This window comes from Anabas testudineus, chromosome 19 (genome assembly GCF_900324465.2).
Source record: "Anabas testudineus chromosome 19, fAnaTes1.2, whole genome shotgun sequence".
Classification (NCBI taxonomy): Eukaryota; Metazoa; Chordata; class Actinopteri; order Anabantiformes; family Anabantidae; genus Anabas; species Anabas testudineus.
The window spans coordinates 3,693,937-3,721,112 of record NC_046628.1 but is presented as its reverse complement, the minus strand read 5'-3'; the positions used below and the strand labels follow the sequence as shown (position 1 = coordinate 3,721,112).

The window sequence follows — 27,176 nt, the reverse complement described above, 5'->3', positions numbered from 1 at the left end:
TGGCAGTGTGTTTTGCTTCCAGAGAGGAAATAAAATCCTAACAGGTAAAGTGAAAAGTGTTTCCCATTATAGACTGCGGTGACAGACCAGTGTCCAAATCATCTGTCAAGCAGATGGAATCGCAGATAATGAGGAGCCCACTCTAATATTTGAGTTAAGATGGTAGATTTCTTTGTCAAATTGTGCAAATATCCAACACTACATGCATGTACTGCTCATTCCAAAATTGGCTGATCAGTGTGTAAACAGTAGTACTAACAGAGTTGATCAGGATAAGGTTAAAGGTTGATTATACTGTGCTTGCCAACAGGATCGGTATTCTGACGATAACTTAAGGGTAGAGAATTCTCAAACTATCTTGGAGAGACTTCATATAAAAACAATAGAAAGTTTTCAAAGAGACTCACATTATTTAGACAGGAGGCTTCTTGATTGCAGAGCGACAAATGACTTTGATAGATAAAAAAAAAGATGCTGGAATAAAGTAATGAATAAAGATAGAAGAAACTCTTTTTTTCTATCGACTGCTGCACTGCTTCAATGTCATGTCCCTTTCTACAAGTAAATCAATGGGCTTCCCATCAATCATTCATTCATTCAGTCATTTATTTAGTCATCCTCTTTCTGTTTGATGTAGAACCAAAATTGTCTCCATCAAGACTAGTAAGAAAGACGCCAGAATAAATCCAATGTAGAATGGACATTCATCCTCAACTTCTCAGAAGACTGTGTACCAGATTTCACAGCATCGCAGCCAAGGAAACTGTGCATGCCTAATGTCTTGGATATGATAGTTGCCAGGATTAATATTGTGCAGAAATGGTGGTAAGTTAAACATTTATATAGGTAATATTCAAGAAAATAAGGTGTGAGGAGAAAACCTTGAACAGGTAAACTAGAAGTAAAAACAACTTAAGAAAGAATGCAACAAAAAAAGGAATTGCAGATTGAAGGTCGAGAGATTCTCTTTTAAAACTATAATAAAGCAGTTGCCTCTCTTTCATCTGCCACTTGAGTCCTTTCTGCATATTCCAATGGGGAGGCAAAAGAAAAGAAGACAGAAAAAGCTTGAGAAAACACAAATCGACCAAATCAAAGGAAGTGCAGCCTTTAAACAAACACATGATTTAAATAAACCAAACACACCAGGACACAAGCTGACAAGGGTAATTAGTGGAATGCCGATAAGAATAATTAATAATTCAGTGAGGGTGTTTATGGCAACAAATCCCTTTACCTTGATTACATGTGTGGGAGAAATATGTGTCAAGGGGATTCTTCATTCTCATTGTAGGCAGTCTGTGTATTGTTGTAGATCTTTGATAAACTACAATGTAAATACGGGCTCCATATTACCCACAATATAACCCTCAGGTCCTAAAAAGTTGATATGCTGTGGACTAAATTCTGTGTTGACACAGTTAACCACTGTCAAACTAATTAGTGCTAAGCCAAACCTCTGCAGTACACAATATACACAATATATACAATCCATATCAATGCCATCCTGCTAAATGGTGTTATATTGCCAAGATAAGACCTGGGATTTTAGAGTGAGGATGTGTCTGTAATGTAGTATTTTCACACACAAACACGAAGATAAGAACACACAGTGATGCAAGTCTGTCAGGAATGAAAAGGCTCCAAAGGAAAAGAAAAATGTCAAGATAAAGAAAAGCCTGGGGAAGTACTTCGTTTTTTTGTTGTTTTGCTTTTATAACACAGTTATCAATGTTTGCATGCTGAGTGAAAGGGGTTTTACTTAGAGGTTACACAGAACAGAAAGATAGGATATAGCTATCCCCTGGTTTCTACTAAGCCTTTTTACACTAAGAGTAACTTACGGTGTTATCTAGTGTCACAGAAGACGTGTTAGCAGAACACTGCAAGCAAACGCATTTCCACATAGAGACGACATGTTGATATATTTAGTATACCCCAGGTTTATATTTTGCTGTCTCATAAATGTATTTGTCCAAATTAACTGCAGTGTTCGGTGTTCTGGAGTACACCACATGTTAAATTACATTTCCCAGTAACTTTCAGAGATGTCTTTCAAATCACGTCAGTTTTTCAGCAGTGAACTGAATTTTATTTTCTCTTGAGAACCAAAACAAAAGCAAAGGTGTGATTGAATTGCATCCTGCAGTCTCTTCTACACCTGATTGTTCACCTGTGTCTGCCCCATCTTCTGACTGATGAGAAAAAGCAAGCAGCATGCTGGTTTGATAGTTTGAAGGAGAGAGTAGCTGAGACTCCTTTCTGTCAGCCTCACTTGCGGGTCTGGTGTTTTAGTGTTTTAATAATTCTATTGTTTAAAAGTTCAAAGAAAGTTAAGTGAAAAGGGAATCAACAGTAGAAGCATTGTCTGATATACTGTCACTATTGCATGTTTTCTATGGATGACTTACAAATCAGATGGTTTTGCTGAACCAACATGTGTAAGTTAATCAGCATAATTAGTTTCAATTTGAATGGTGCAATATAGACATGTTATCTGCAGCAGAACTTCAGCAGTAGATGTTACTTCCTAAACACCTAAACCTAAAGTAACTTTGCTACAAGAATTTGTTTGCTGATTCCCTCTTATTCTGATGGAGAGCACAGAAGGCAACGGTTCTGTCACTTATCTCGGGCGGAAACACATCAGTGGGGGATAAAGACAAAACAAATACTGTATGACAGCCAAGTGACTGAGTGACAAAGAAACAGGGGACTGACATGTTTACACATGACTCCAATATGCAGGCCACGTCTCTACTGCACAGCCTTTCAGAAAGAGCAACACTATCATAGGAAATAAATAGATTGCCGACAAAATCTCCATGTGTGGGCAGATTCACAGTAAGACCAGCAACAGCTCGTTCAGGTATCAGAGCACATATCAGAAAAAGTTCAAATTCAAGGGGATTCATTAAAACACATATTTCCATTTACTGCTGCTTACATCTACCAACAATGGTAAAGTAAGAATGTTCTCTTACACCTTCAAGTAAAAAAGTTATTTTGTTATTCTATTATAAATCCCCACAAGCTATACAATAAAATGATTTTGAAAACTGAAGAGTGGATTGAGTGGAAAGTAACTCATAGCTGTTATCTCACTAACTGTGACACGTATAGAAAAATATTCAGGCAACAAGAAAGGTTCTCTACATATACACATTTTTTTTTACATCAGCCTATTATTATGTCCCCTTGATTTGAAAGTAGATATGGAAAAACATTCTTACATTGTCCTCACAATGCAAATGCCTTCCTACTCAGGAGAAAGATATCCCATCTTGTTGAAATGCTGGAGTAAGGTGCACAATACAATACAATAGAGTTCATTGCAATTTTCTTTCTCTTTTGTTTAACTTGTATCCATTCTCCTTTTTCTCACATTAGCACATCGCAGCTTGTACATTATATATATGCATTTGGTCGGTATGAATACAAATCCTGCTAACAAATGGCAGTCGTTGCTTTCACAGTTATACCGCCAGCACAATAATAACAGAGGCGACTATTTGCATACAAAGTAAGAGCCTGAGAGGAGAGCCAAGTAATTTGAATCTCCATTAGGAATAAAGACAGATATTGTTATTTTTGTAGCATTAAGGAGCAAAATAAACAAACATGCACAAAAATGCAATCATACTTTATATATAGTACTGTATTTGTGGTCAAAGTTAATATGTCCAATTGTTGGCTGAAATATATTACAGAGAAACAGCTTTAGGGAGATTGTTGCTTTTTCTATGATAATATACTTCGTATTCTGTTAAATTATCATGATTGTTCTTGTTTTTGTGTGTGTGTGTGTGTGTAATTGGTACTTCTAACGAACCCCAACTGTGTAAAATGGATATGTATTTAGCCCAGGGAAGAGACAAGTACATGCCAGATATTGAGTCTGCCAGATGATTCTCTTCTAAGTTGATCCCATTCTGTCACAGCCCTCTCCCTACTTCTTCTCCATTTCTTCACAATGTCTTCTCTTTTTTCCCCCCATATGTAAGGACTATTTGAATAAAACACAGTTAAATGAAATTAGCTATGCGTTGCCTACACAATACTATAATAAAGACACTGACACTGTTAATGTATACATACATACATATTTATATATATATGCAGCAAGATTAGTAGATGAGTATATGACTTACTGAGATTTCTAATGTGTGCATGGATCTCTAAATATGGTGCATTAATGCGAATATGAATTTGTAAATGTGTAGTGAGATTTGCAAAGTTCTCAAATAACTTTTTCATGTCACTTGGCTACCACTTGAAATCTTTCATGTTTTGTACTGTGCAGAAAAGACTTATTGGAAAAGGTAGCACAAACAACAATAATGAATGTATCCAGTACTGTATTTTCATTCTGCTGACTTGGTATATTTTAAAAGGCCAGTTCTATTTCAAAGTCGCTTGAGAAGTGCCTGATGGAGCAGAAAATCTAAAATAAGTAATACAAGGCAACAAAAAAATAAATATATAAGCCATTTTTACTATGAAAAAAATGAAAATGACCCCTCTATTGCACTAGAAAATATGTAGATGCAGCTGGAGGAGTAGCAAAAAGTAAACACAAGAAATAGCAGGCTTTATGCATTATTAGCAAGTCAATGCTTGTGTTTTTCATCATTTCCTTCTCGTAACTTAGACAAAGTCTTGCTCATGAAGTCTTGGCTGTTCTTATCTCACTGTCCTTGAACCTCATTTACCTCTTTATATGATAAAATGATTATTACACAAAGAACAATGCAAAGATCATTAAACAGAACTCTATAGTCTTATCATGCTTTCTCAGGTGTTGCTGTTATGGCTTAAGTGGACCATTGTTGTCGAAAGACAAAAAAGATACAGCAGTTATTGAAGACTTCTGGCCCATCAGGCTCTAAACAATCAGACAGTGTTATTGTCTATGGGAGCACACCAAATTTCCCATATTAAATTAATAGAAAAGCAGCAATGCTATAACTTGCATTCCATTCTGTTCCTTATTTCAATTAGGTGATCGCATCAAATTAAGATCTCTTTTGTAAACTGACTACTCTAAATAGAATATGGATAGAGATGTTGTGTGTTGCTTTTTTCATATGGCCCTTTTGTTTTCCTCATGCTTGACTTTGAGGAGAAGCTGCAAGCAGACATTTGAGTGTTTCAGCTGCTGTAGTTATATTTTGGACTGCCATTATGCTTATTTAGCCTAATTTGACCTAGCTGAACAAACCTAAAGATTATTTCTCAAAACCCTTCCCAAATCTGGCCCAAACTATTGGGTATCTCTACATTTTAGTGCAGTAGAAGTAGCACAGAGAAAACACACACACACAATAAAACACAGTCACACTGTAGCACATATAGCATCAAAACATCTCTAAAAATATCAAAAAGTTAAAATTAATCCAATGGGATAAGCCCTTCAAGCTCTAAAGTTATTTGTGATTCATATGGGCACTCAGTTCAGCATTTATTTGTATCCTGGAATCGGCTCTGATGAACAGAATTTAGGACGTGATAAAGTCTTTATTTCTATGCCTGAGCAAATATATAAAGACGTCAGGACAGCGAAACTAGGAAAAACATCAAATGATTAGATGATTTATATGGTAAAGCAGAGATGACAAATTCTAGAAAATGAAAGTTCTGAATAAATGTTGGAAATTGGTAATTGACAACTTCATTTCGGCAGTGTAAATCAAAGGGTTATTATTTTTTTCGAGAGAAAGTAAATTTGATAGGGAAAGCAGAAAAGTGGGGATTGATTAGCTGTTACTTTTTATTTTAATCTACTTTAACAACTACCAAAATTCTTCAGTGGGGTCTTCCTGATATGGTCCTTTCTAACATAATCTTACTGAGGTCTTAAACCAGTATTTGCTTCAGTTGAGCCTTCCATCTTGCAATAATGTTCCTTGATTGCATTTACAGGAAGTCTTCTCTTGAACTAATAGTCCAAGTTCAGACGCAGAGAACAACATAATCTCCTCAATCTGAAGCGCACATGTGTAGGATGCATGCATTGATACCTTCGCAGTACAACATGTCTGTAATCTGGTTAGTAAATCCTGCTCACATGTGGTGTCTATCGTCCCTGTACTAAGCTTTCAGTGAGACTCTTTGGCGACTTCTCTGACCTACTCGGCGACCCTTTTAGCCATTTTGTCTGATCAAAGATAACAGATTCCAGAAAGGAGGCATAGGGCAAGTATTCCCTGAGCGAGGAGGCCCTAAGGACAGCTTTGATCTGACAAAACATTACTATCAAAGCAGTGCCAGGAGCATCTGCTCAGTGCATCTGTGTGGGTTTGTGTATGCGCCTGTGTCTACTGAAAGGCATGTTCCCTGGTCAGACAGAAATGTTATCTACCACAGGGAACCTCTGTCCTGAGGTGGCATAGTCTCAAAGGCATGCTGATGTATTGTGTCACACAAGATTTCCGACTACTTTACTATATAAACCATGCACTGATGCTAAAAATGGTACATCTTAAGCTTCATAGCTGCTTGCTACAGGCGAGAAAAACAATCCTCCCCAGACGCCGCTGTGTCTTAATCTCCCAGCTGTCTGGATGTAAACAGTTTTGCATAAAAAGTCTCCCCAATTGACAGCAGTGATGGTGGATGCAATATTTCAGTCAGGAAATTAACTGTCAAGGCTGCCAGCATCCCAAAAATAATGAAGCACTTAATGGTTTTTGGTGTTAACCAGACACAACACAGCTGTCAAATGCATGGCTTTAAGAATGATCAGCATGTTACAAGTAACATGTAAAATTGTTCTTTACAGAGTTACACTTATATCTTTTATATTTTATTATTATTATTGCATTCGAATTCATTTTAGTCTAATTTAATATGAAATTATTTTGCAGTAAATTGTTCATGACTTTAAGCAATAGAGAGCAGAAGACTTTTTATTTTTTTTATTATAACATACTTGAAACACAGATTAAGTCAATTCAACTGCTGTTTTTTGGTTTTGGTAACATACATAAATTGTGTTGAGAAGGTTTTTTAGTGTTAGTTTGTTCCATTTTCTACCACACTACATATTTACATGTCTTAAATTTACTACTCAATATTTATAAACCAAAATAAACTTGAATAACATATTTTAGAATAGCACACTAGTGAAAACTAGCAAGGAATGCAAGGAATTTTTCATTTTTTATTGAAATGGGTTGAGTCTTTATTTAATTTCAGTTTTATTTGCAGCAAATGCATAAAATGCACTGCAAGTATCAGGGACCTAATAAGAAAAGTAAAAGACATTGGTTTTAAGAAGGGTTAGTTGAGTAGTTTTTTATCATGGGAAGCACAATAACAAATGATTTAAATGACAGTTCAATGCAGAGGTACTGCTTTTAGGACTATGATTTTCTTTTATATTATAATAATAGTCTACTCATTGTTTTTTGCTGCTAAAGTTCATACAGAGTTTTTTATATGGATGCTGTGAGAAAGAAATTGGATTGAGAGGTGAACACATTTCCTGCTCTGGCAGCATGGCAGAGTGCTCAGTCAGATTCAGGACTTACAGAGTTTTAGATTTCAGAGAATTTAATGGACATAATGAAAACTGAACAATGTGCTGCAGCTTCTACTGAAATATAATTTTACTGCATTAACTTCTATAATATTCATTTTTCATTCATTCAAGGCCTGAGTTTTAGCTCATCCCATCCACATAGATAATAATAAAATAGTGTTTATCTGTATTTGTTGCTATTGGTGCTTGGAGGCTTGCAGGAACAATTCATAGTTCTTAGGACTGTTAAAGGAAGTGCCTCCTTTTTGGGCGTTTGCACTGAGAAAAATGAGAATAATCGCAGTTTGCAAAACACATTTTTAAGGGGCTTGTTCTTGTTGGGTAGAAAAATAATGTCTATGTTAATTGGTCTAACACTGATCCAATGCAATGTTGGAAAATGCCATTTTCAAAAAACAAAGGTGTTTCCATACAAATAAGCATTGGGAGCTACTAGAGTAGCCAGGTACCTCATAATTCATTGCCCATTAGCCAACACTCATGATGGATTCTTTGAGGCAGGCTGTTTCAGTTTTGATCTTATTTGATGCAGCAAAGTACCCATTTTGACTTTTAATGCTTGATCTAAATAAACTCTGTGAATTTGATTTGATTGTGAAGACCATTCTATCAATTGAGATGGTGGTTTTGCAAGCAGCCTACAGTAAAGGTCTTTTAGAGCTGAGAAAAGCCAACCCAAACACGATGTGAATAAATTGATTTTCAAAAAAGACAGACCTAACCAAAATAGACCCAAATATAACTAGACCTGAGCAAAATTTAGACCTGGCCTAGAATCTTGAGAACCAAGTCAACCTGTGAAAACCTCTAGTCTACAGCCCAGCCCAGAGTGCCAGTCAGTTTCCGACAGCTATTTGCCTCTGGCTGTTTTACTACCAGTTTTGCTTTAGGGAAAGGTGATAAAATATGTTTATTGGCACCCATAGACTCATCAGCAATCAATAAAGGATTAAATAAATGCATACCAACTATCAGCCAGCACACCTCACTGTACATACTGGCTTGTGAATGCAAACAAAAAAGGTCATTAAAAGCATGCAGTTCCCCAGTGGGGTAGTCTGTTTGGTTTGAAAGCACCCTATTATTACATAACACTAGATTCTTAGACACCCCCTCGAGTATTCAAACAACCTGCAGTAAAAAACCTGCTAATAGTACTGTGTATTTTATTGCCTTTTTAGTGGCTGGATGAATTAAAGGGCAAGCTCTGTGCACCAACAGTCCAACACCAGAGACGGACTATGGATTTTAAATGATGTCTCCATGGCAACACGGTACCCTCAGAGATGTGAGAGAGAATACAGAGATTGTAACAAGGGTTATGGAGATGCTATCCCCTTGTTTCTGCACGCGCACACAAACACACACACACAATCTTAAGGTGCCTGTCTCATTTTTTGTATCTCAATCTCAACTCAGAGCTCAGGTTTCTCTCTATTACATATATACAACCAGTATAGTCTAGATCTCTCTGGTTCTCTCTCTCACACACACACACACACACACACACACACACACACACACACACACACACACACACACACGCATGCAAACATAAATGACCACAGCCCGTCCGGTGATCCGCTTGGGGCCATTGAGTTTGGAAGGTGACATTTCAAAGGGGAATGATTATTCATAGGGAAACCAGGCGGCGAGAACAGTAGGAAAAACACATGCACGCACACACACATATACACGTCATGTGATATTCAGTATGGAGCATGGGCTCTGTGTCCATGTGGTGAATAAATGAGGTGGAGAACCGCTGTTGGCTACATGAATCATTGGGCACTGCTGAATCCTTCCTACCTGAAAAGCCTGTCAGGATCTCACCGCTGGGAAAACAGTACTGCTTCTGTACACAAACGTGGCGACACACAATATCACTGTAACCGTAGGGGATCAGCGCCATCACCCCTCAAGAACAAATAATCTACATTCTGTGTAATGAGCGAGCATTGCTTTATGTCGCGAGGTTGAAGAACATTCTTGACACATCTGCTCATCTGCATGTAGCACACTCAAATCACGAAATGAAAAAAGACACATAAGCACGTGTCTGACACATTAAAACCATTAACATCCACAATACCTACTGTTCTAAACAAGATAAAGAGAAACAATGCTTTAACTCAGTGGCAATGGTATTTGGATAATTTGGATTGAATAGTGGTGCATGATGTCCAGGTCCAGCGGCTTGTTGAATCTGGCCAGACAGGACAACGGTATACTACAGTATAATGTGCAGGATTAGGAGCACGAATCTAATAACTAGAAACGCAGGGGCTGACACAGACACTCCACAAACTGTCATGTTACAGTACCTTGCATTTTGTAAAAAAAAAATCGTAACGTGTTAATTTACTTTTTGTGTACATAGTGTTCTAATGACTAAGGCAATGTCTCTGTTATGGATGTAGTTTAACCTCAAGTAATAAAACTAGCGAGCTAACCTTTGCCAGACAGCCAGTATATCTCTTTAAAAATTCAATATACTGTACGCCTCCCTGTCAATGATACCTTCACACGTATGCAAGTCACAAATGCTGAGGACAATGATGCACCCCCATAACTTTACAGATGCTCCGCAGCGTTTCTGCATTCAATTGATGTTCGGCTTCCTCCTTGCAAAATAGTTTCCCGTTTCATTTCTGGATGTGATGGATTATGTTAAGTCACTCGTTTTCCAAACTACTTATTCATCAGGTTAGCATCAAGGTTTCTCATGCTCCTCCTCCTGGGGGCTTAAAAGTCACGCACATTCACTGGTGGTTTCCATCCTTGGCCTTTAGACAGTGAGATTTCCCTGGAGTTCCTGACTGTCTACAGTTTTCAAACTAATATTACAAATGGCCTTCATTCAAAGCAAAACAGGTTTATAAATCACTAATTCTCTTTCATTTTCAGAGGTCTTGCAATGTTTCCATAAAAAAGATCTGCATGTACTAACTGTATCTGCTTAATTTAAAAAAGAAACCCACATTATTTTAATGGGGGACATTTAGAGATGATAACAGTCATGAATGTACTAATATCATGAGCACAAGTCTGCATACATAACTTGGAAATGTGTGTGTTGCGAAAAGTGTGTTTTGACATGAGACCCTGAACCTCACTTTGACTGGATCACCTTTCATCGTGTCATTGAGGTAGACGTGCAACAATGGATTCGACACAGGAAAACGACACAGACTTTAGCTTTAAAAATGACATCTGAATCTCATGGTAGTCTATGTCCTTTTTTGAGCTGCAAGCTAAGACGTCAAATAAAGTGGGCTAAAAGTTTCATCCACACCTGCCAGAGTTTTAACCCTTAACTAAAAGACAGTTCATCACGTCTGTTTTAGTATCTTTAACTGCACTGACTACATTATCTCCATTGGAATACATTTTAAACGTGTATTATTTATTATTATAAGACCATGGATGATTTAGCATTAGGAGCTATTATTTCCATCAAATTGAATTAATGTTATTTAAGAGTTCATGCACATTGAAGTGATGCACCTCATTATTACCATTTAGATTTATCTTCTGTAGCCACCTGCCAGTACAAGGCAATCAGTCCTGCTTAATAACAACTTTCATTCTTTTATTCTTTGAATTGTATATTATATTATAATATTATTTATTATTAACATTTTCTTAATTTCTATTGGATAATCAAGCCACTATAAGTATTTACTGTAAATGACACTTTATCTAATTAATAAAATACATGCCAATTAAAATAAAAGTGAGTTGCCACAAAAACTAATCTTTAAAAGCATAATAATAACCTGTAGTTCCTACTAGCTTCCTTCAAAATGGTCAGTTAAAGTGAGGACAGAAACGCGGCAAATCACTTGCTCATAGGCACAATCACCTCCTGTCAATCACACCTCTCTCCATCTTTTCCTCTTTTTTGTCTCTCTTTCTCGCTGTGTCACAGTAACAGCAGGAGAAAGGAGCAGCTGTTTAATGATGTGGGCACGCAGAGAGGTGGTCTCAATGTGAGGCAAAGAGCCATTACTAATGCATTGATCAGCATCATCCTTTGCTGACGCACCGTCTCATCCAGGATGGATTTCACTAAGCTGCGTGCAGCTTGTGTCAGACGCATTCTGCACATGGACAAGTGTGTGTGTGGTTTTTTTTTTAGGTCAAACAGGCCCACGAACCTGGAAGTGCACTCATTATGTTATTATTCATTCCAATATGATAATATAATAATGATCACACACACAATGGGAGAAGATGATTACGTTTCTTACAATTTGTGAAGCTTCAGATTTGCATGAAAACGTCTACAAAAAGAAGGGTCAAGTGACGCAGAAGCCCTGAAAAGAAAGTCTAATAAACTTTTATTTCCTCATAGACCACAGACAAAGAGTGAGCACATCAGAAAAACTCTTCTTACTGTACTCAAGCATAATTTTGAGGTACTTTTACTTTTCTTGCATTTGATTTACTTTTTCTCTGTATTTAAGTACAGTATAGGTAATACATATGATACAGTACATAGACATACATGTAATCAACGGCTTCAATAATGTCCGCAGTACTTGATCTTCAGTGAAGAATTTGTGGTAATTTTACTCACAGTAAAAAATAGGTTACATGAGTACTGAGCTTCTGTCCTTCTGGGATTAAGAGTGTAAATAGTATAAAAATGGTCATTAATGATTAATACATTTTAATGAGCACATAAAAGCGCCCTGCAGCAGATTCTTAGCATTTTTGCTTAGGAAATGCAAATTATGACAACACGCAACTGACATACATATTGACTTTCAGCTCAGTTTTGACTTAAATGCTAAGTATTAATGACTACCTTTGAAATTGAAAGGCTCAATACACTCAAAAATATGATTAGAAAGGTTTTAATTATAATGCTATTTGTAACTCCCAAGCAGCAAAGAGAAGCTGTGAATTTTACTTTTTTTTTATATAGTTGAGATGTGGAGCATGCAGGTAGTGAGTGAAATCGTGGAATAGTAGTGAGTAGACATTTGATGTGTCAATGCTGTATTGAACCTTGCCAGAACCTACTATATTTTACAGCCATGTGTAAGTGTTTCATATAATAAATTGTTAGAGCTCTACTTCACCCCAAGCTAACTAAGTGATAAAGTAAGAAGAGTTTCTAATATGAAACACGCACTTGACCCAAGATGTGAGATATATATGTTCTCCTACAAAATCAATAAACAATCAAAGCTCATCTGAGCAGGTTAAGATCTTTGACTCGACTGCCTTCTTCAGGCTCAGTAATCAGCCTGTGGCACATGCAAACTGAATTGCACTTTCATGCAGCTGATCTTGACCACAGATGGTTGTGTATTCATCTAGACACACCTAAATGCAGACACAGATGTACACACGCGCTCACACACCCACACACTGTTGTGGAAGCCTGAAGGGAAGTGTACTTCCGTCAAAGTACAGCATTTTGTTTCAAAAGCCAGTTGATATCATGCATGACCACCATTGCTTCTTGACATAAAGGTACAACGAGCCCTTTGTTCAACTTGCAATATATGATCAAATCTACCCAACTGTTTTTATTTGATGGATTTGAGTGTAATTATCCAACTGGGTCCACCACTTCTACACATTAAAGTCAGGTAAGGAGAAGATTTGTTCTACTAAGAGGTGTGGTATTACTCATTGTGCTGCAACTCTGCAAAACTAGTTGCATAATAAAAAAATGTTTATTGTGATACATTCAGTCTCCCCTACTAATGTTAAACGCATACACAATATGAAAAAAATATGATTGCACAAAGGCATGAATCAAAATTATCATTTGTGAATTATGATGAATTCTGCTGCCCTGCCTCAAGCCACAAACACATACTGCATAACTAAACAGAAGGGCCACCAGGGAACTCATCGTCCTCTGTGATGCTGTCTGAGCATCCAGGTGATACAAAGTCATATATTAGGATTGAACTATGAAATCTAGAATTAGTGCCTCACAGCTGTCGTGTACCTTGACCAACTGTCAAGCTGTAGTTACTTAATGTACTCTGTATAGTTTAGACTTTGAAGGACTTTATTTTAAATGTATTAAGTGTATTTTTTGGGGGGCAAAATGGAAGTTGGCACTATATCGACATTCTCTCTATAAGCCTGTCTTTAATAGTAGCAAAAAGTGAAGAGGATGAACTCTTACAGGTACTTCGGGAGGGGACAGCATGAACTGTTTTTCCTGAGAAGACTCCAGTCCTTCCGCGTGAAGAGAATGGGACAGACATTAGGTCAAAGTGAATCAGTTCATCCTTGATTCCAAGCGGACGTTTGAAGAAATTCCCTCTAGGCGTTCCTGAGATTCATGAGAACGAGACGAACAGACGGACAACCTGAAAACAGTATGCCACAATGGCATAATAAAAAGTGGAAATGTAATAACTAGGAAAAATATAGGAAAACATGAATGTGCTTCTCATCCCATAATACAAACTTCTGGTGTAACATGACTTTATGTCATCATTATTTTATCATATCAATCAACTTCTTGCTTTTAGATTGATCAAGCCAAGTGTGAATTGGATGTCATCACATTTATGGGTAGAATTTAAATCATTAATAATAAAAGTTTTTAGCTTGATCTAATATTTAATAGGGACATTTATAAAATAGAAGAAACAGAATTGGTTTGATGTCTGCAAGACATCTAGCAGGTCCCCTATGAGTCTTATGGCCACTGTATCTATTATTCATTACACAGCAATGGGAAATGTGGAATAGTTAGAATTATTAGGAGCTGAACTTACAGAGGTGCCAAGTGGATGGGCAGTCCTTAATAGCCTAAATGGGTAGGGGGAGCTAATACTAGATGCAGTAGTCAGAGGTGAAGCAGTAGAAGAAGAGGGACAATCAAAGGCACCAGCGTGAGATGTCAAAAGTCAGTCAGGTGCATAGGCATCGTAGCCCCTAGAATATAAAGATGAATTACAATTCTTCTAAAAACCCAAATTAAAGGCCTTATTAAACTGAAGGCAAGTGTGTAGACTAAAGATCTAAAGAGTGGCAGTAGCTCAGGGGGTAGAGCAGTTGCCCACCAACCCCAGAGTGAGTGGTTCGATTCCCAGTTCCTCCTGGCTACTTGCTGAGGTGTCCTTGGACAAGACACTATAAATAAATAAATAATAAAGTATACATTATTATTATTTCCTGAGAGTTTCAGAAAGTTAAAAATATTGATATATAGGTACCACAATATCAGGTGATCTGGGAGACAACAGATATGTTTGTAAATACAGTATTTTATCAATATGCTCATTTGCAGCTTGCCAAATCCGTTTTATGTTACAAAAAACATAATAGGGTTGCAATTACATATCCTTCAAAGCACATCTGCCTTTGTAAATTAGCTATGTTTAATTCTTTATTCTATTCTTTATTCTCTTCTATTTATAGGGCTGGTTAGTGATATAGTGATGCAGCAAGAAGCCAGAAGATGGATCCTAGCAGCCAGTGTTGAAGAAGTAGCTCACACGGTGAAGAGGGCTCCTTCTCACCAACACAGCAGGGTTTCTGTCTAAAAAGAAAAGGGCTACAGATGTTTCCAGCCTGAAATTGCTGTATTTTATAGTCTAGGTGTGAGCTGTGTTGTTATTGCCATTTCTAACTATAGACTGTCTCCATTGCCATCTGTTCTTCGTATGTCATAACTTTGGTGAACTGTGATTGTGACTCATAGTCAACCACCAATATGGCCAAGCTGGAAGTGCTGGGTATCAAATTCACCAGCCTTGCAGTGAACCTTGCCTGAGCCTGCTAAGCCAAAGTCACCAAAACCAAAGAAATGTCTGACACCACATGTGATAGTAAACTGTAATGCGTAAAGACATGGATACTGGAAAAAGTTGTTGCTTCTCAAATCTTTACTTTATTTACTTAAATCTAAAATAAAGGAAAATATCTAACAATAAAAAAATATTTGAACAAAAGTGTTTTGAAGTGAGACAAGGCAATTTTCTTGTCTCTCTTACTCATACAATTCTACTGACGCCACAGAATCTGAACAAAATATCAGACACAGTCATGTTGAGTCAGGCTCTTTGAGTGGCTTCAAAAAACTGACTGAAAAAGCTGATTTCTACATTTTGTCCTAGGGGGTAACAAAAAATTTCGCTATCATGACTGTGGAGGCAGGGAACAACACATCATTTCTAGTGAGAAATGAAAACAACAATCAGCAAAAATCTATTTTCTTGGTGGACATGTAGTGAAAGCTCCTTCAGTCTTTTCTGATGCCACATCTCAGAGGAACATTCAGCATCCCTGTGTCACCCTCTTACTCTAAACAATGACGAGATAGCGTATCAGTGTTTCACCAGCACCATTCATTAAACACACTCAAAAAAAGAGGATCTCTACAGGCCAGCCAGACGTCTCAGATAAGGAACACGTCACTTATTCACAGGCCAACATAAATCTCCATAACACCAAGCAGATAACAAACCAACTAGATGGAGCACAGGAAAACAACGTGCGCTCATTAAATGGTCATGGTGCTTCAGTATGCACCACTCTGGAAGCTGGGACAGCGGCATATTAAGGGTCAGCGGAGAGTAATGACAGTGCAGAGATGCAATTATACTGGCTTCACTTCAAAAAGGCAGGTGTAAGAGTGAGTCAAAAAGCAAGAGCCGGAGTGGCTGAATGGAACCACATCCACACAGAACAAAGACGAAAGCCTCCACAACCAGGAAATGCATGAATAAATACATGGCCTAGAAACTAATTTGGAGCTCTCAGTGTGTTCATGTTGTGTTTGTAACAGCATTGCACATACAGTGATTGGATAATTAGTAATAACAGGTTTGTGACAGGTGCACTCGTTTGCAAAGTGCAATTCTTCTTGGTCAGAAAGTGTCCACGTGAAATGATTTGATGATGAATGTGTGCACCTGTACATGACCGTGTAAAGGAATTAAGACAAATCCTAAGGACCACGCTTTCTGAAAGGTGTTCACCAATCTGTGAGAAGCTGCATCTACAAATTGTCACAATTTCATAATAATGCTCTACACCACACTATCCACTTCAAACTCAACACCACAGCGTCCTTACCCACTCCTGGCACTGGACAGGGGACACACACAGCTCAGTTAAATCTGGGCAAGTCTGTCCTTCAAAGGAGAAGAGATTCTTCTCTCAGAATGAGATCAGACTTTTTTTTAATTACTTTATTAGTTGTATTTTATTTTAAATCCACTAGTGACAATACAAAATCCCATAGCTTGATCCCATAGTGGCACAGCAGTCAAGCCATAGCAGGTGAACAAACTGAGCCAAAGCCAAAATTATGATAAAGGCCATGGATGATGCTGTTTTTCCTAGCCTGCCCTCTGTTGCCACTGTTCTGAATCCAAGGTAACGTGTGCTAGCGAGATGGAAAGTGGTAATATTAAAAAGATTAAAAATAAATGAATATTTCATTATTTTGTTTATTTTGTTTATTTTATTATTTTATGCAAATCATTTAGGGACTGAAACATTGCTCCAACCGGTGCTGCTATACAGGCATACCTCGGAGAAATCACAATTTCTAGGAAAGAGAAACCACTGCAGTACTGTATGTTTAACAAAGTGTGGTTCCTCACTCTGGACAGTGAAAGGCTGTTTAGGTCAGTGTCCCATATTGTAGATAAAAAAGGAAACAGGCTCATGCAGGGAAAACTTCTGACAGTAGTAACAAGTTGTATGTTGTATGTTTGAGTAGTGCTGAAATTCTGTGAGTTACATAGATGTTTTATTAATTGAACTGGGGTGACAGTGCCAGGCTTGTAATATTTATAATAAAAATACTGCAAAATTATTGTGTCGGGACATCCCTAATTGGAAGAGGGCAAACTAACTTTTGCACTTGACTGTGGCTGTTAGCTACAGATAACTGTCCTTGCTAATAGTTAAAGTAAATATAACATGTTTACTATGACACACATGTTTTGTGTCATTTGTCACAAGTTTGAAATTGGTTTTACCCAATGGTTTCAGATGTTTTACCACCAAGTAAGGCTGGTCTTGATTTGCTTGTTCCCCTAGGAACACCAAGACAGATTGCATCAAGATCCAATTCGTAATGCAGTCAAGAGATGCACATATGCAAAACTAAAAGGCATATGAATGGTTACAGGAAACTGTCACAATGACAACTAAAAGAAATCAGAAAGTAAGATTGCAGGATTCAGGCGATAAACATCAGCAAAGAGGGTTTCATCTGTTGGGTACTTACTAAAAGAACAGATTCACTGTCATTTTTCTTATGAGGATGCTACCTAGTGTTTTATATCTTAAATTGACAAATAGGGGTAAAGGCGCCTAGGAAAGTAACCAAATAAATTATTCATTCAGGATCCATTAACTCTGTATAAAAGAGTTTTTATTTGTTGTTGAAAACACAGCAGCCAAACGTGAGCCAAGCCAACTGAGTCTAATTCTTTTATTTTATGCAGCCATATAAACCTCCCCTTACTCACCAGCCCTGCTGCCGTGGAGCTGATTCTGCCCACAGGTGCTGAGATAGGTTTTCTGCAGGATGGTACTAATGCTGCAGAGACTACAAGTTTAATTCCCACTGGGGCCACCTATTTTAAATATGCATACACTCATAATACCACATGGCGCAAAGAACAGAGCCTCATCAAATTTCATATTCCACATTATCAGCTATTCAGTTAGGTTCAGTGTCTCCTGGCACTCTAACCTATCATAGTGTAAGACTGTTTTGACAATCAAATGGGAGACAGGAGTGCTGACTGCAGGCTGTATGGAAGAGAGCAAATGCAAAATAAAAAAAAAAAAAAAGATCCAGACAGTGATCCTGGATTACTCCCTTCAGGTTACTTTTATTTCTTTTAGCTGCACCACTTACACAGAGTAATGCAGTATAACAGCATACAACAGCCAAAAAGGACACACATAACACCACTTTTCAGGTCTCTGCACTGGCTTCCTGTAACCGCCAGAATTCGGTTCAAAGCCCTTACCCTTGACTACAAAGTGATTAACTCAATAGCACTGGCTTACCTGAACTCCCTCACCAGGCAAAGATATACAAAGTACCCAGTACATTTGACTTGTTTTGGTATCGCCTCCAATGAAGTCTGAATAAGCTATGGCTCTGAAGACTACTGATTGGTCAGAGAGAAGCGTTACTACCACAATCACAGCCCTACCCAGCAGCAGTTACAGTTACAGTGTCTGCTGAGTCATATACAATTCTGATTACAGAAAGTTAAATCGCAAATGAAACTTGCAATATCTGTCAAAAAAATGGTTGCCCACGGTAAAATTTTTGTTGTAAAATGTTTTTCCCCAAATAGCACACCCCTACCCAACCAGGTACACTTAGTGGGTCCTATTTGCAGTGGAACACATAATACCTACCTACTAAAAGTGAGACGAGTGAAGTAGATTCAAGCCGCTACCACATGGTGAAAAAACACTACAAGACACTGAAGACTGATAGTGATAGAAGGTACTAATCAGCCCTTCACAACAGTTAGATGATGACCTATAGATTTAAATTATATAGATTAGATAGAGAGTTGTACAGACCCTGTCCTTTGGAAGTCCCTGAAGCTCCATAGAACAGTGAAAGACTTAAAACTAAATTCAAAAATGCAAGTTATTGTTTGGTACATGACATTCCCTCAAAGAAAGAAGACAGAGAACTTTAAGTATGAAAAGACAAGATGAGCAATAAACACAGCCAAAGAAAAGAAAAAAAACTTTTAAAGTAAGTAACTCAAATTTTGTTTGACTCAGACAATCACTATTAATCAAAGCTTAGTGTGTTTCAATCACAGCAAGAGGAGTAAAAAAAAAAAGTCTGGAGTTTAAAATCTCACAATTGTGTGCCATTCATTATGCAGCGACAACAGTGCACAGTGAGCAGCAGAATCCTAATTTACATTATTTCTCATTATGTATGCAAAATAAGGTAGTAAAGTCAGCTAAGCTCTTTTGTGTGGGGGTGTAATAAGGCACAGTGTTTTGTCAGAACAAGAATAGGACCTGAACTCTTTGAAATTAGTTGGAACCTGTCTGACATTAGTCGCGGGAAGGAAGCAACAAGAAAAGGTAAAGAGGTCAAATCAGTTCTGTACTTTTCTCCAATTTGTTTTTTGAGAGAGAACAACACAAGCAGACAAAAGAGTCTCTGTGTGTTCATTAAAGACGGCTTCCCAGATGGCTGTTATGTTGTGAAATAACACTTCTTCCAGGCTCTCTAATGGGCCTCTGCTAAGAACTTTTCAAATGCTAACAAATGATTGCACAAGTCTGCGTCGCACAAAGGAGAAATCTTCCTAATTATCTGCTGTGCAATCACAGACATGCCTGTGCTACAACGTAAGGAAATAACGCTCCATCACACACTACGCAGTTCAGTAACAGAAGCAAACAACACACCACATCTGTCACTTGTTCTGAACAGGGTATGAACCTAGCAGATAAACAAGAGTCTCTCTTTGATTTCTCACTTTGACCAGCAGAACATTGCCACCAGAGTAACCCCGTGGGCCTGTTAGTGGCTGCCAAGTGCTACAAATATACCCAACTCAGCGAGGACCTTGTTATGACTCATGACTCCTGCTGACAGTTTCAACTGAGTGGATGAAGATAGGCAGGTATCCTGATGTTAGAGAGGGCAGGCAAGAGACACAGATGATGGTCCTACACTTGATTGCCCCAGTTTGAATAGGGGTTCCTCATATTTGTAAAAGACTGACAGTTTTTCTGGGTTGGTTCTTTTAAGGCTCTTTGACGATGATTGCACATGGGTCATCTCCAGCTGTCCAAAAAACTATTTCCCCAAGGGGATCAATAAAGTTTGCCATTACTTATTATTACATTACATACACTGCCCATTCAAAAAAAAAGATCAGTCTAGATTTACCCTGTTCCAGAGTGATGGGCGCATCAGGGTAAGAAGAGGAGCGGGTAAAGTGATGCACCCATCATGCCTAGTACCTACTGTACATGCCTGTGGGGGCAGTGCTATGATCCGGGGTTGCTGCAGTTGGTCAGGTCTAGGTTCAGCAACGTTATGTGCCTAGAGAATGAGGTCAGCTGACTACCTGAACATACTGAATAACCAGGTTATTCAATCAATGGATTTTTCTTCCCTGATTGGGCATATTCCAAGATGACAATACCATGATTCATCGTGCTCAAATTGTGAAAGAGTGGTTCTGGGTGCATGACACATCATTGTTCAAACATGAACTGGACACCACAGAGTCCAGATCTTAACCCCACTGAGAATCTGTGGGATGTGCTGTAAAAGACATCCGACTCTCCCATTATCAATACAAGATCTTGGCAAAAATGTAATGCAATACTGGACAGGAATAAATATTGTGACATTGCAGAAGCTTATTGAGATGATGCCACAGCAAATGTGTACTGTAATCAAAGCTAAAGTCAGTCCAACTAAATATTTTAGTGTTTGACTTTTATAAGGGCAGTGTATTTTCATGCTTAAATGTATTTGTTGAGCAATCAAAGTTAGCCAAAAAAACTGCATTGATAGCATCAATAAAGCCTCTTCTCCACAACCATGAAGAAACCCCTATTGAAAGCTACATTGTGTACATTGCGGGACACAGTTTTGATAAAATATAAAAAGCATTGACAGCTATGGCTGTATCAGTTAGTCAGTTTCTATGTTATAAATATAAATATAAAAATAAAAGCTTCTAAGTGGTTATGTTCAGAGCCATTTTCAATCATTGAAACATAGTAGCATTCATCAAAGGCAGCAGAGGTGTGATTGGGTAGACGGAGTAAAAAAGTTCACTAATATCACACAAAAGACCAGAGTTTGCATCAAAGTCTCATCTGTGGTTAGGTCCAGTCATCAAATGTGCTTTAATCCAAGGTAGGGAAAGATTGGGGTTTTGATTGAATGTAAATTAAAAAATAACTTATTATATATATATATAATACACACACACACACACACACACACACACACACACGCACACACACACACACACACACTGATGGATGGTTTGTTTCAGTGTTAGTCTGATTTTGGGCAGACTTGAAAAAATGAGGCAGCATTACTCAGTGTAATGATCTCTTTCATCCAGCTGCTCCTCTCTGCTGAAAGGAGTGGAGTGGTGAGTATCTGCAGCCTTTGTCATGGACATAACCTCTTGTATAAAGAAATCAACTTACTCAAGAAAGGCTGACTGTAACCTGGTTACACAAGTGCATGTAAACACACGGGTACGGGTCTGGTTTAGCAAGTGGTTGACATCTTAAGAGTTGCAAAGGTCACATGTGAATCGTCCCATCGACCATTTGTCATGTGTTGTGATCATGTACAGTATGTTATTAGGGTCACATGAGTCAGTGAACGGCTGTTGAACTGCCCGGGAAGTGATGCCATGCATTGTACAAGGGTGATAAGTGGTGTTGTACTCAAGGTGTCAATGACTTCAAGCGATTTAAACTCTGTAGAGTTTAAAAAACTGGGAGTCACCAGGATTTGAACTCTGTGGCTGACTCCCTATTTTGAGTTAGAACTGAAGAAGCCTTTCAGACAGGATGTGAAAATCTTTAAGAACCTCAACCACTCCAGTTGCAACTGGGCAGCACCTTTGGGAGTGAAACAAATAAAGATGATTTATGTTGTAAGAAAAGCCAGCACAAACAATGCCTTCTGACTAGGAATTTCATTGCCTTCACTGGATCAGTCACAGCAAACTGATGCAGTAAATAATGCAGGATTGAAAGAAACCGCTTAAAACAAGCTTGGTGTTATTTTACAGCTAGAGTGTCCCAGTTACAGTCCTAGCGGCTAAGACTTTTATCCTGGGTAACCATGACTAAAGATTCAAATCAGTCAGTCCAGTAAGACAGCTACTGTACACCCCAGCCATAGTAAACTGAAAAATGTCACGCTTGCTGTGCTGTGGTCATCGTTACTGTAGTCCACTTGGCTAACTGCCCTCTGTGTACTGAGGTTGGGATGCTGACATCTGGTGATATACTATTTACCATAATGCAATGCTCCCCAACCACACTGTCAACACTTCCTCCCTCCCCATAATTATTTGTTTCTATGGTGACACACTTATGGTGGGATTCAGCAGACAAGGTGAGAAAGAAGCGCTGCATTTACCACTGTATTAAGAAAAAAAAAGTGAAAAAAAAAGTATGTGAACATTTAAAATAGTTTCTGTGTTCATTTGTCATAATGTGATCTTCATCTAAGTCAAGAGTATTAACAAATATAATGTGCCTAAAATAATACCAAAAAAATAAATGATCTATCATGTCTTTCTTGACATATATATATATATATATATATATATATATATATATATACATATATATATATATATATATATATATATATATATATATAAAACAACCATAAAAACCTCAAAGTGATTGTGATAAAAATATGTGAACCCTTGAAATTGATTACTGACATGACTCTATCCTATTCTTTGGAGTCTTATGTATATCGCTCCATAGCATCTCTTTTGGATTGAGGTCTAGGCTCAGACTTGGCCACTCCAAAAGACAGATTTTGTTTTTCTAAAGCCATTCTGTTGTGTCTTTTGGGTCATTGCCCTGTTGCATCACCCAACTTCTACACAGTTTCAGCTGTCCTGCAGACATTCTCACATTATGCTGAAGATTTTTTTGATACACTTGGGAATTCACCTTTCCCCCAACCACTGCAAGCTGAGCAGGACCTGTCACGATGTTTCCGCCACCATGCTTTATGATTGGAATGAGGTTGTTTTTTTTTTTACGATGATATGTTGTGCCCTTTTTACACCAAATGTAGTGCTGTGTGTTCTTTCCAATTAGTTCAATATAGTTTCATCAGTCCACAAAACATTTGGCCAATAATGCTGTGGAGTGTCAATGTGCTCTTTGGCAAACTTCAGGCTATTCAGGCTCAGATGTCAGTCAGTTCCAATGAAGGTTTCAAATCTTCGGCTGTCACTCGCAGTTGTTTCTTTACCTCTGGAAGTTTAGTCATGGCAACTGGACTTCCTTTAGTTAGGTGAAACGTTTCGCTACTCATCCAAGTAGCTTCTTCAGTCTGAAGATAGTTGGTTAGAGGCCGCAAATTTATGCTCCAAGGCTGGTTTCACTCCACCCCTTGCCCTGAATAGGCTCGTTAGGTGAAACAAAGGATGGGGGGGATGTGAAGGATGTAATGATCACACCTCAGCCCACCCCCTCGTAACACCTAAATGGGTCGTTAAGTGTGTCCAACCTGGTGCAGGTGTGAACTGGTTCTGGCCTTTTTGGGGATAGATGAAAGGGCAGCATGATAAATAGAAGACAGGTTGTGTCTAAGTCCTCCACCTCTGTTGAGAGAGGGAGTGTTGATTTGCACATGCACGGCTTCCCTCACCTCCTTTCTTTCTCACCCCTCTCTTTCTTTACCTCGTTGAGGAGTGTTTGTTGTGCTCTTAGGGTCATTTTGACTGGCCGCCCACTTCTTGGTAAAGTAGTTTAGTCCCAAAATGTCTCCATTTGTAGATTGTCTGCCACACCGTAGACTGGTCAGTTTCTTAAGTCGTTGACATCACTTTGTAACCCTTTCCAGCTTCATGTAAATCAACAATTCTTGATCCTAGACCCTCTGAAATCTCCTTTTGGCGAGGTATGGATCACATAAGCGTATTCTTCTAATGGGCAGTGGAAGCAGCTCTACTCTAAGTTAATTTTCCTAACTTATGCGAGGTCATTATTTAAAAGGTTCACATACCTTTTCCATTCACATTGTGAGGTTTTTATGGTATTTCTCAATAAAGACATGAAACATCAGAATATTTTTGTGTTATTACTTTGGGCACATTATATTTGTTAATACTCTTGACTTAGATGAAGATCAGGTCATGATTTATCACTAATTAATGCAGAAAACCATGAAATTCCAAAAGGTTCACATACTTTTACTTGAAACTATACTCAACAGACTCAACGCAGACACTCTTATGTGTATCTTCACACATTTTATCAGAGGAACACAAATACAAGTTTGAAAAGAAAAAGTTAAAATGGACAGATTAACTCTATCCCTCTGTTTCTTTACTCTTTGTGCTTGTGCTACCATCACTGTCACTGAACCTGTCCTGAATTGACATTATCAGATTTTTCAACCTCTCAAATATCAATATCATTATGTAACCTTTGTAATAGAGAGTTTCACCTAAATAATGAAATTTGTATTCAAGACCATGGTTACTTTCTTCCTGTTTGCTTGCCTTGTACTGCAAATGCTTTAGGGTTGTCAGAGGAGATACATAATGAAACGAGAGTTTCTATGCAAATTAGATGCAAATATGGAGCATCACTATGCATGGAAAACAGAAAAATATATTTGTGGTGGTATTTCTTCCCACTACTCTACATCACCCAGGTAAGAATTAAGCCCTTTCAGAAATGCACTCTTTTCCACTAATCTGACACCGTATGAATGTGTCGGCTTCATGTCTGACTGAGCCTCCTGGTCACCTTTCTGTATAGGTCACAAAGGCAATCTTACTATGTAGGACCTAGTGATATTCATGTGTCGCTTACAACACAAGTCTCAACTGCATGCAGTTATGTTAACAGATAGGCACCATAAATACTTACTAAATATATAACTTTGGCATTCTAAAGCTAATAAGAGAGAATGTCAGAGAGAAAGCACGGGAGCTGATGGGACTATTTCATATTAAAAGTGAAGCATACAGGGTATACGAAAATGCGCAATGGAACCCTTAGTCCATCTGTTTCTGATCACAGCTCCTCAAACAACAGCGTCTGTGGCGTAATAATCTAAAGAAAAGCCCCAACAAAACTTAAAGTTCATTTTTAATTTCACCATTACAGGAAACTCACGTTGATGGACGTACACTGGTGGTGATGTCAGTGAGTCACATGCTTGATGCAGTTATTGCAAGAAAATGATTTGCAACTAAATATTAAGCCTTATTCACTTTAATCTATTTTAAGTCTACATTTTGCAAAACTTTTGCTCGCATGAAAAATGCCTGGGTTCAAACTAAAGATGTTATCTTCTAAGTTGTGTATTGGATCCATACATAAACACCTGCACATTTAAGCTGAAATGCTGATCTTCATTCATCTTTTGATGTCAAAGCCAAATGTTTTCACTCTACAAAAATACACTTTGGGAGAAGAGCAAAGAATGACAACTGGTTTCCCTTTGAGAAAGACTTAATATAAGACATTGTGCATGTCACAATGGCTGCTACGTTAAATTACTATAATGTCTGGCACTGTTTACAACATTTGTGGCTAATGCACTAAAGGATTTGATGTTTTTTTTATTTATAAGATTTTCAAAAGGCTATAGAGGCTGACAGACTGAAGACAAGTCTACCTCTTACAATCCAACACCAGTTAAATTTAATCAAATTATTAAACCATTATTTTGCCAGGTGTGATGAATTATGGCTTTCAGTACTCCAGCTCATACCAGTTTTTAAACAACAACTATGCACTTAATGGGTAAGAAATCAATCTGCAATGTGTGGTCCCAAAACAAAAACTCAATTTGCTTCATTTTAGGCGTATTAAGATGTTTTATTCAGTGCTCTTAAGATTGCCTTAGAGAGAAGAGTAGAGAGATGTCTGGGAAGAAAGAGGAAAGAGGATAGAGTGGTGGTGAAACATCTTACTGGAACCATGACACACAGTATCTGTTAGCAACTTTCATCACCAACTTGAACGCCCTTTCCTTGCTCTCTGGCAACCTTTCTTCTCTCCTCATTGTGTACATCAGTTACCTTCACTGCCATCCTATTCTCTCAGTCAGCCCCAGCTCTCCCTCTCTGTTCAACGTGCACTTGCTCTATCGCTCTTCTCATTCAGCTGCAGTGTTTGTTGAGTAGCCAGTAAAAGTGGGACCAACAGCTGTCCAAACACCAATGCCCCCCCTCTGTGTGTGTTGAAGACCCCTGTGTCTTCTCAGCTGATTTTTTTTTTTCTTTCGGCATTATCAGACATTTCCACTGTTGTCACTATGGCACCCAAAAAGGAGGTGCGGAAAAGGGACAGACAATAAATATAGGTGGAAGAAGTGATGTAGATGGAAATTGGCTGAAAGATAATAATATAAAAAAGAAAAAGTACATCAAGGAGGAAGTCACATAAGTGATGTTATGTGACAAAAGAAAACTGGAGTTAAGGAGCTAATGTTTTGTGTCAGCAAGTAAACACAACTGTACACAGCTTAAGACTAAAAGTACAAAGACAACTACCAATTAAATCATTTAAAAAATGATCTCATAGATCTAAAAGACTGAATAGATCTAAACTCTGCAGAAAATCAACCACATGATTACCTGATCGCCTGACAGCCTACAATCAGTCACTTCGCTTTAGTAGGATGTTTTCATGTCAAACCATTTCCTGTGTATTGTCATTGTGCACTGCTCAGATGGCAAATCACTCAATGTTATTACTATTATTAGTTGATTAACTGACACTGTTAAGCTTGTCTTTTTTGTCTGCTGATTGCAGAGCTTTTTTTCTTGTCTCTTTACTCCTGTAAAGGAAACATGCCCCTTATGTGGCAATCTGGAGGCATTAAATTAAAGCTGCAATAGTCAACTTAAGCTAGAGCTAGCATGAGACTCAAAAT

The 27,176-nt window shown here is 38.0% G+C and overlaps 1 protein-coding gene across 3 annotated transcripts in view; it reads right to left on the bottom strand.

Annotated features, from left to right (window-relative positions):
• LOC113156612 (zinc transporter ZIP11) overlaps positions 1–27,176 on the bottom strand; it is a 103,243-nt gene that overhangs the window by 49,487 nt on the left and 26,580 nt on the right. The window lies entirely within an intron of this gene.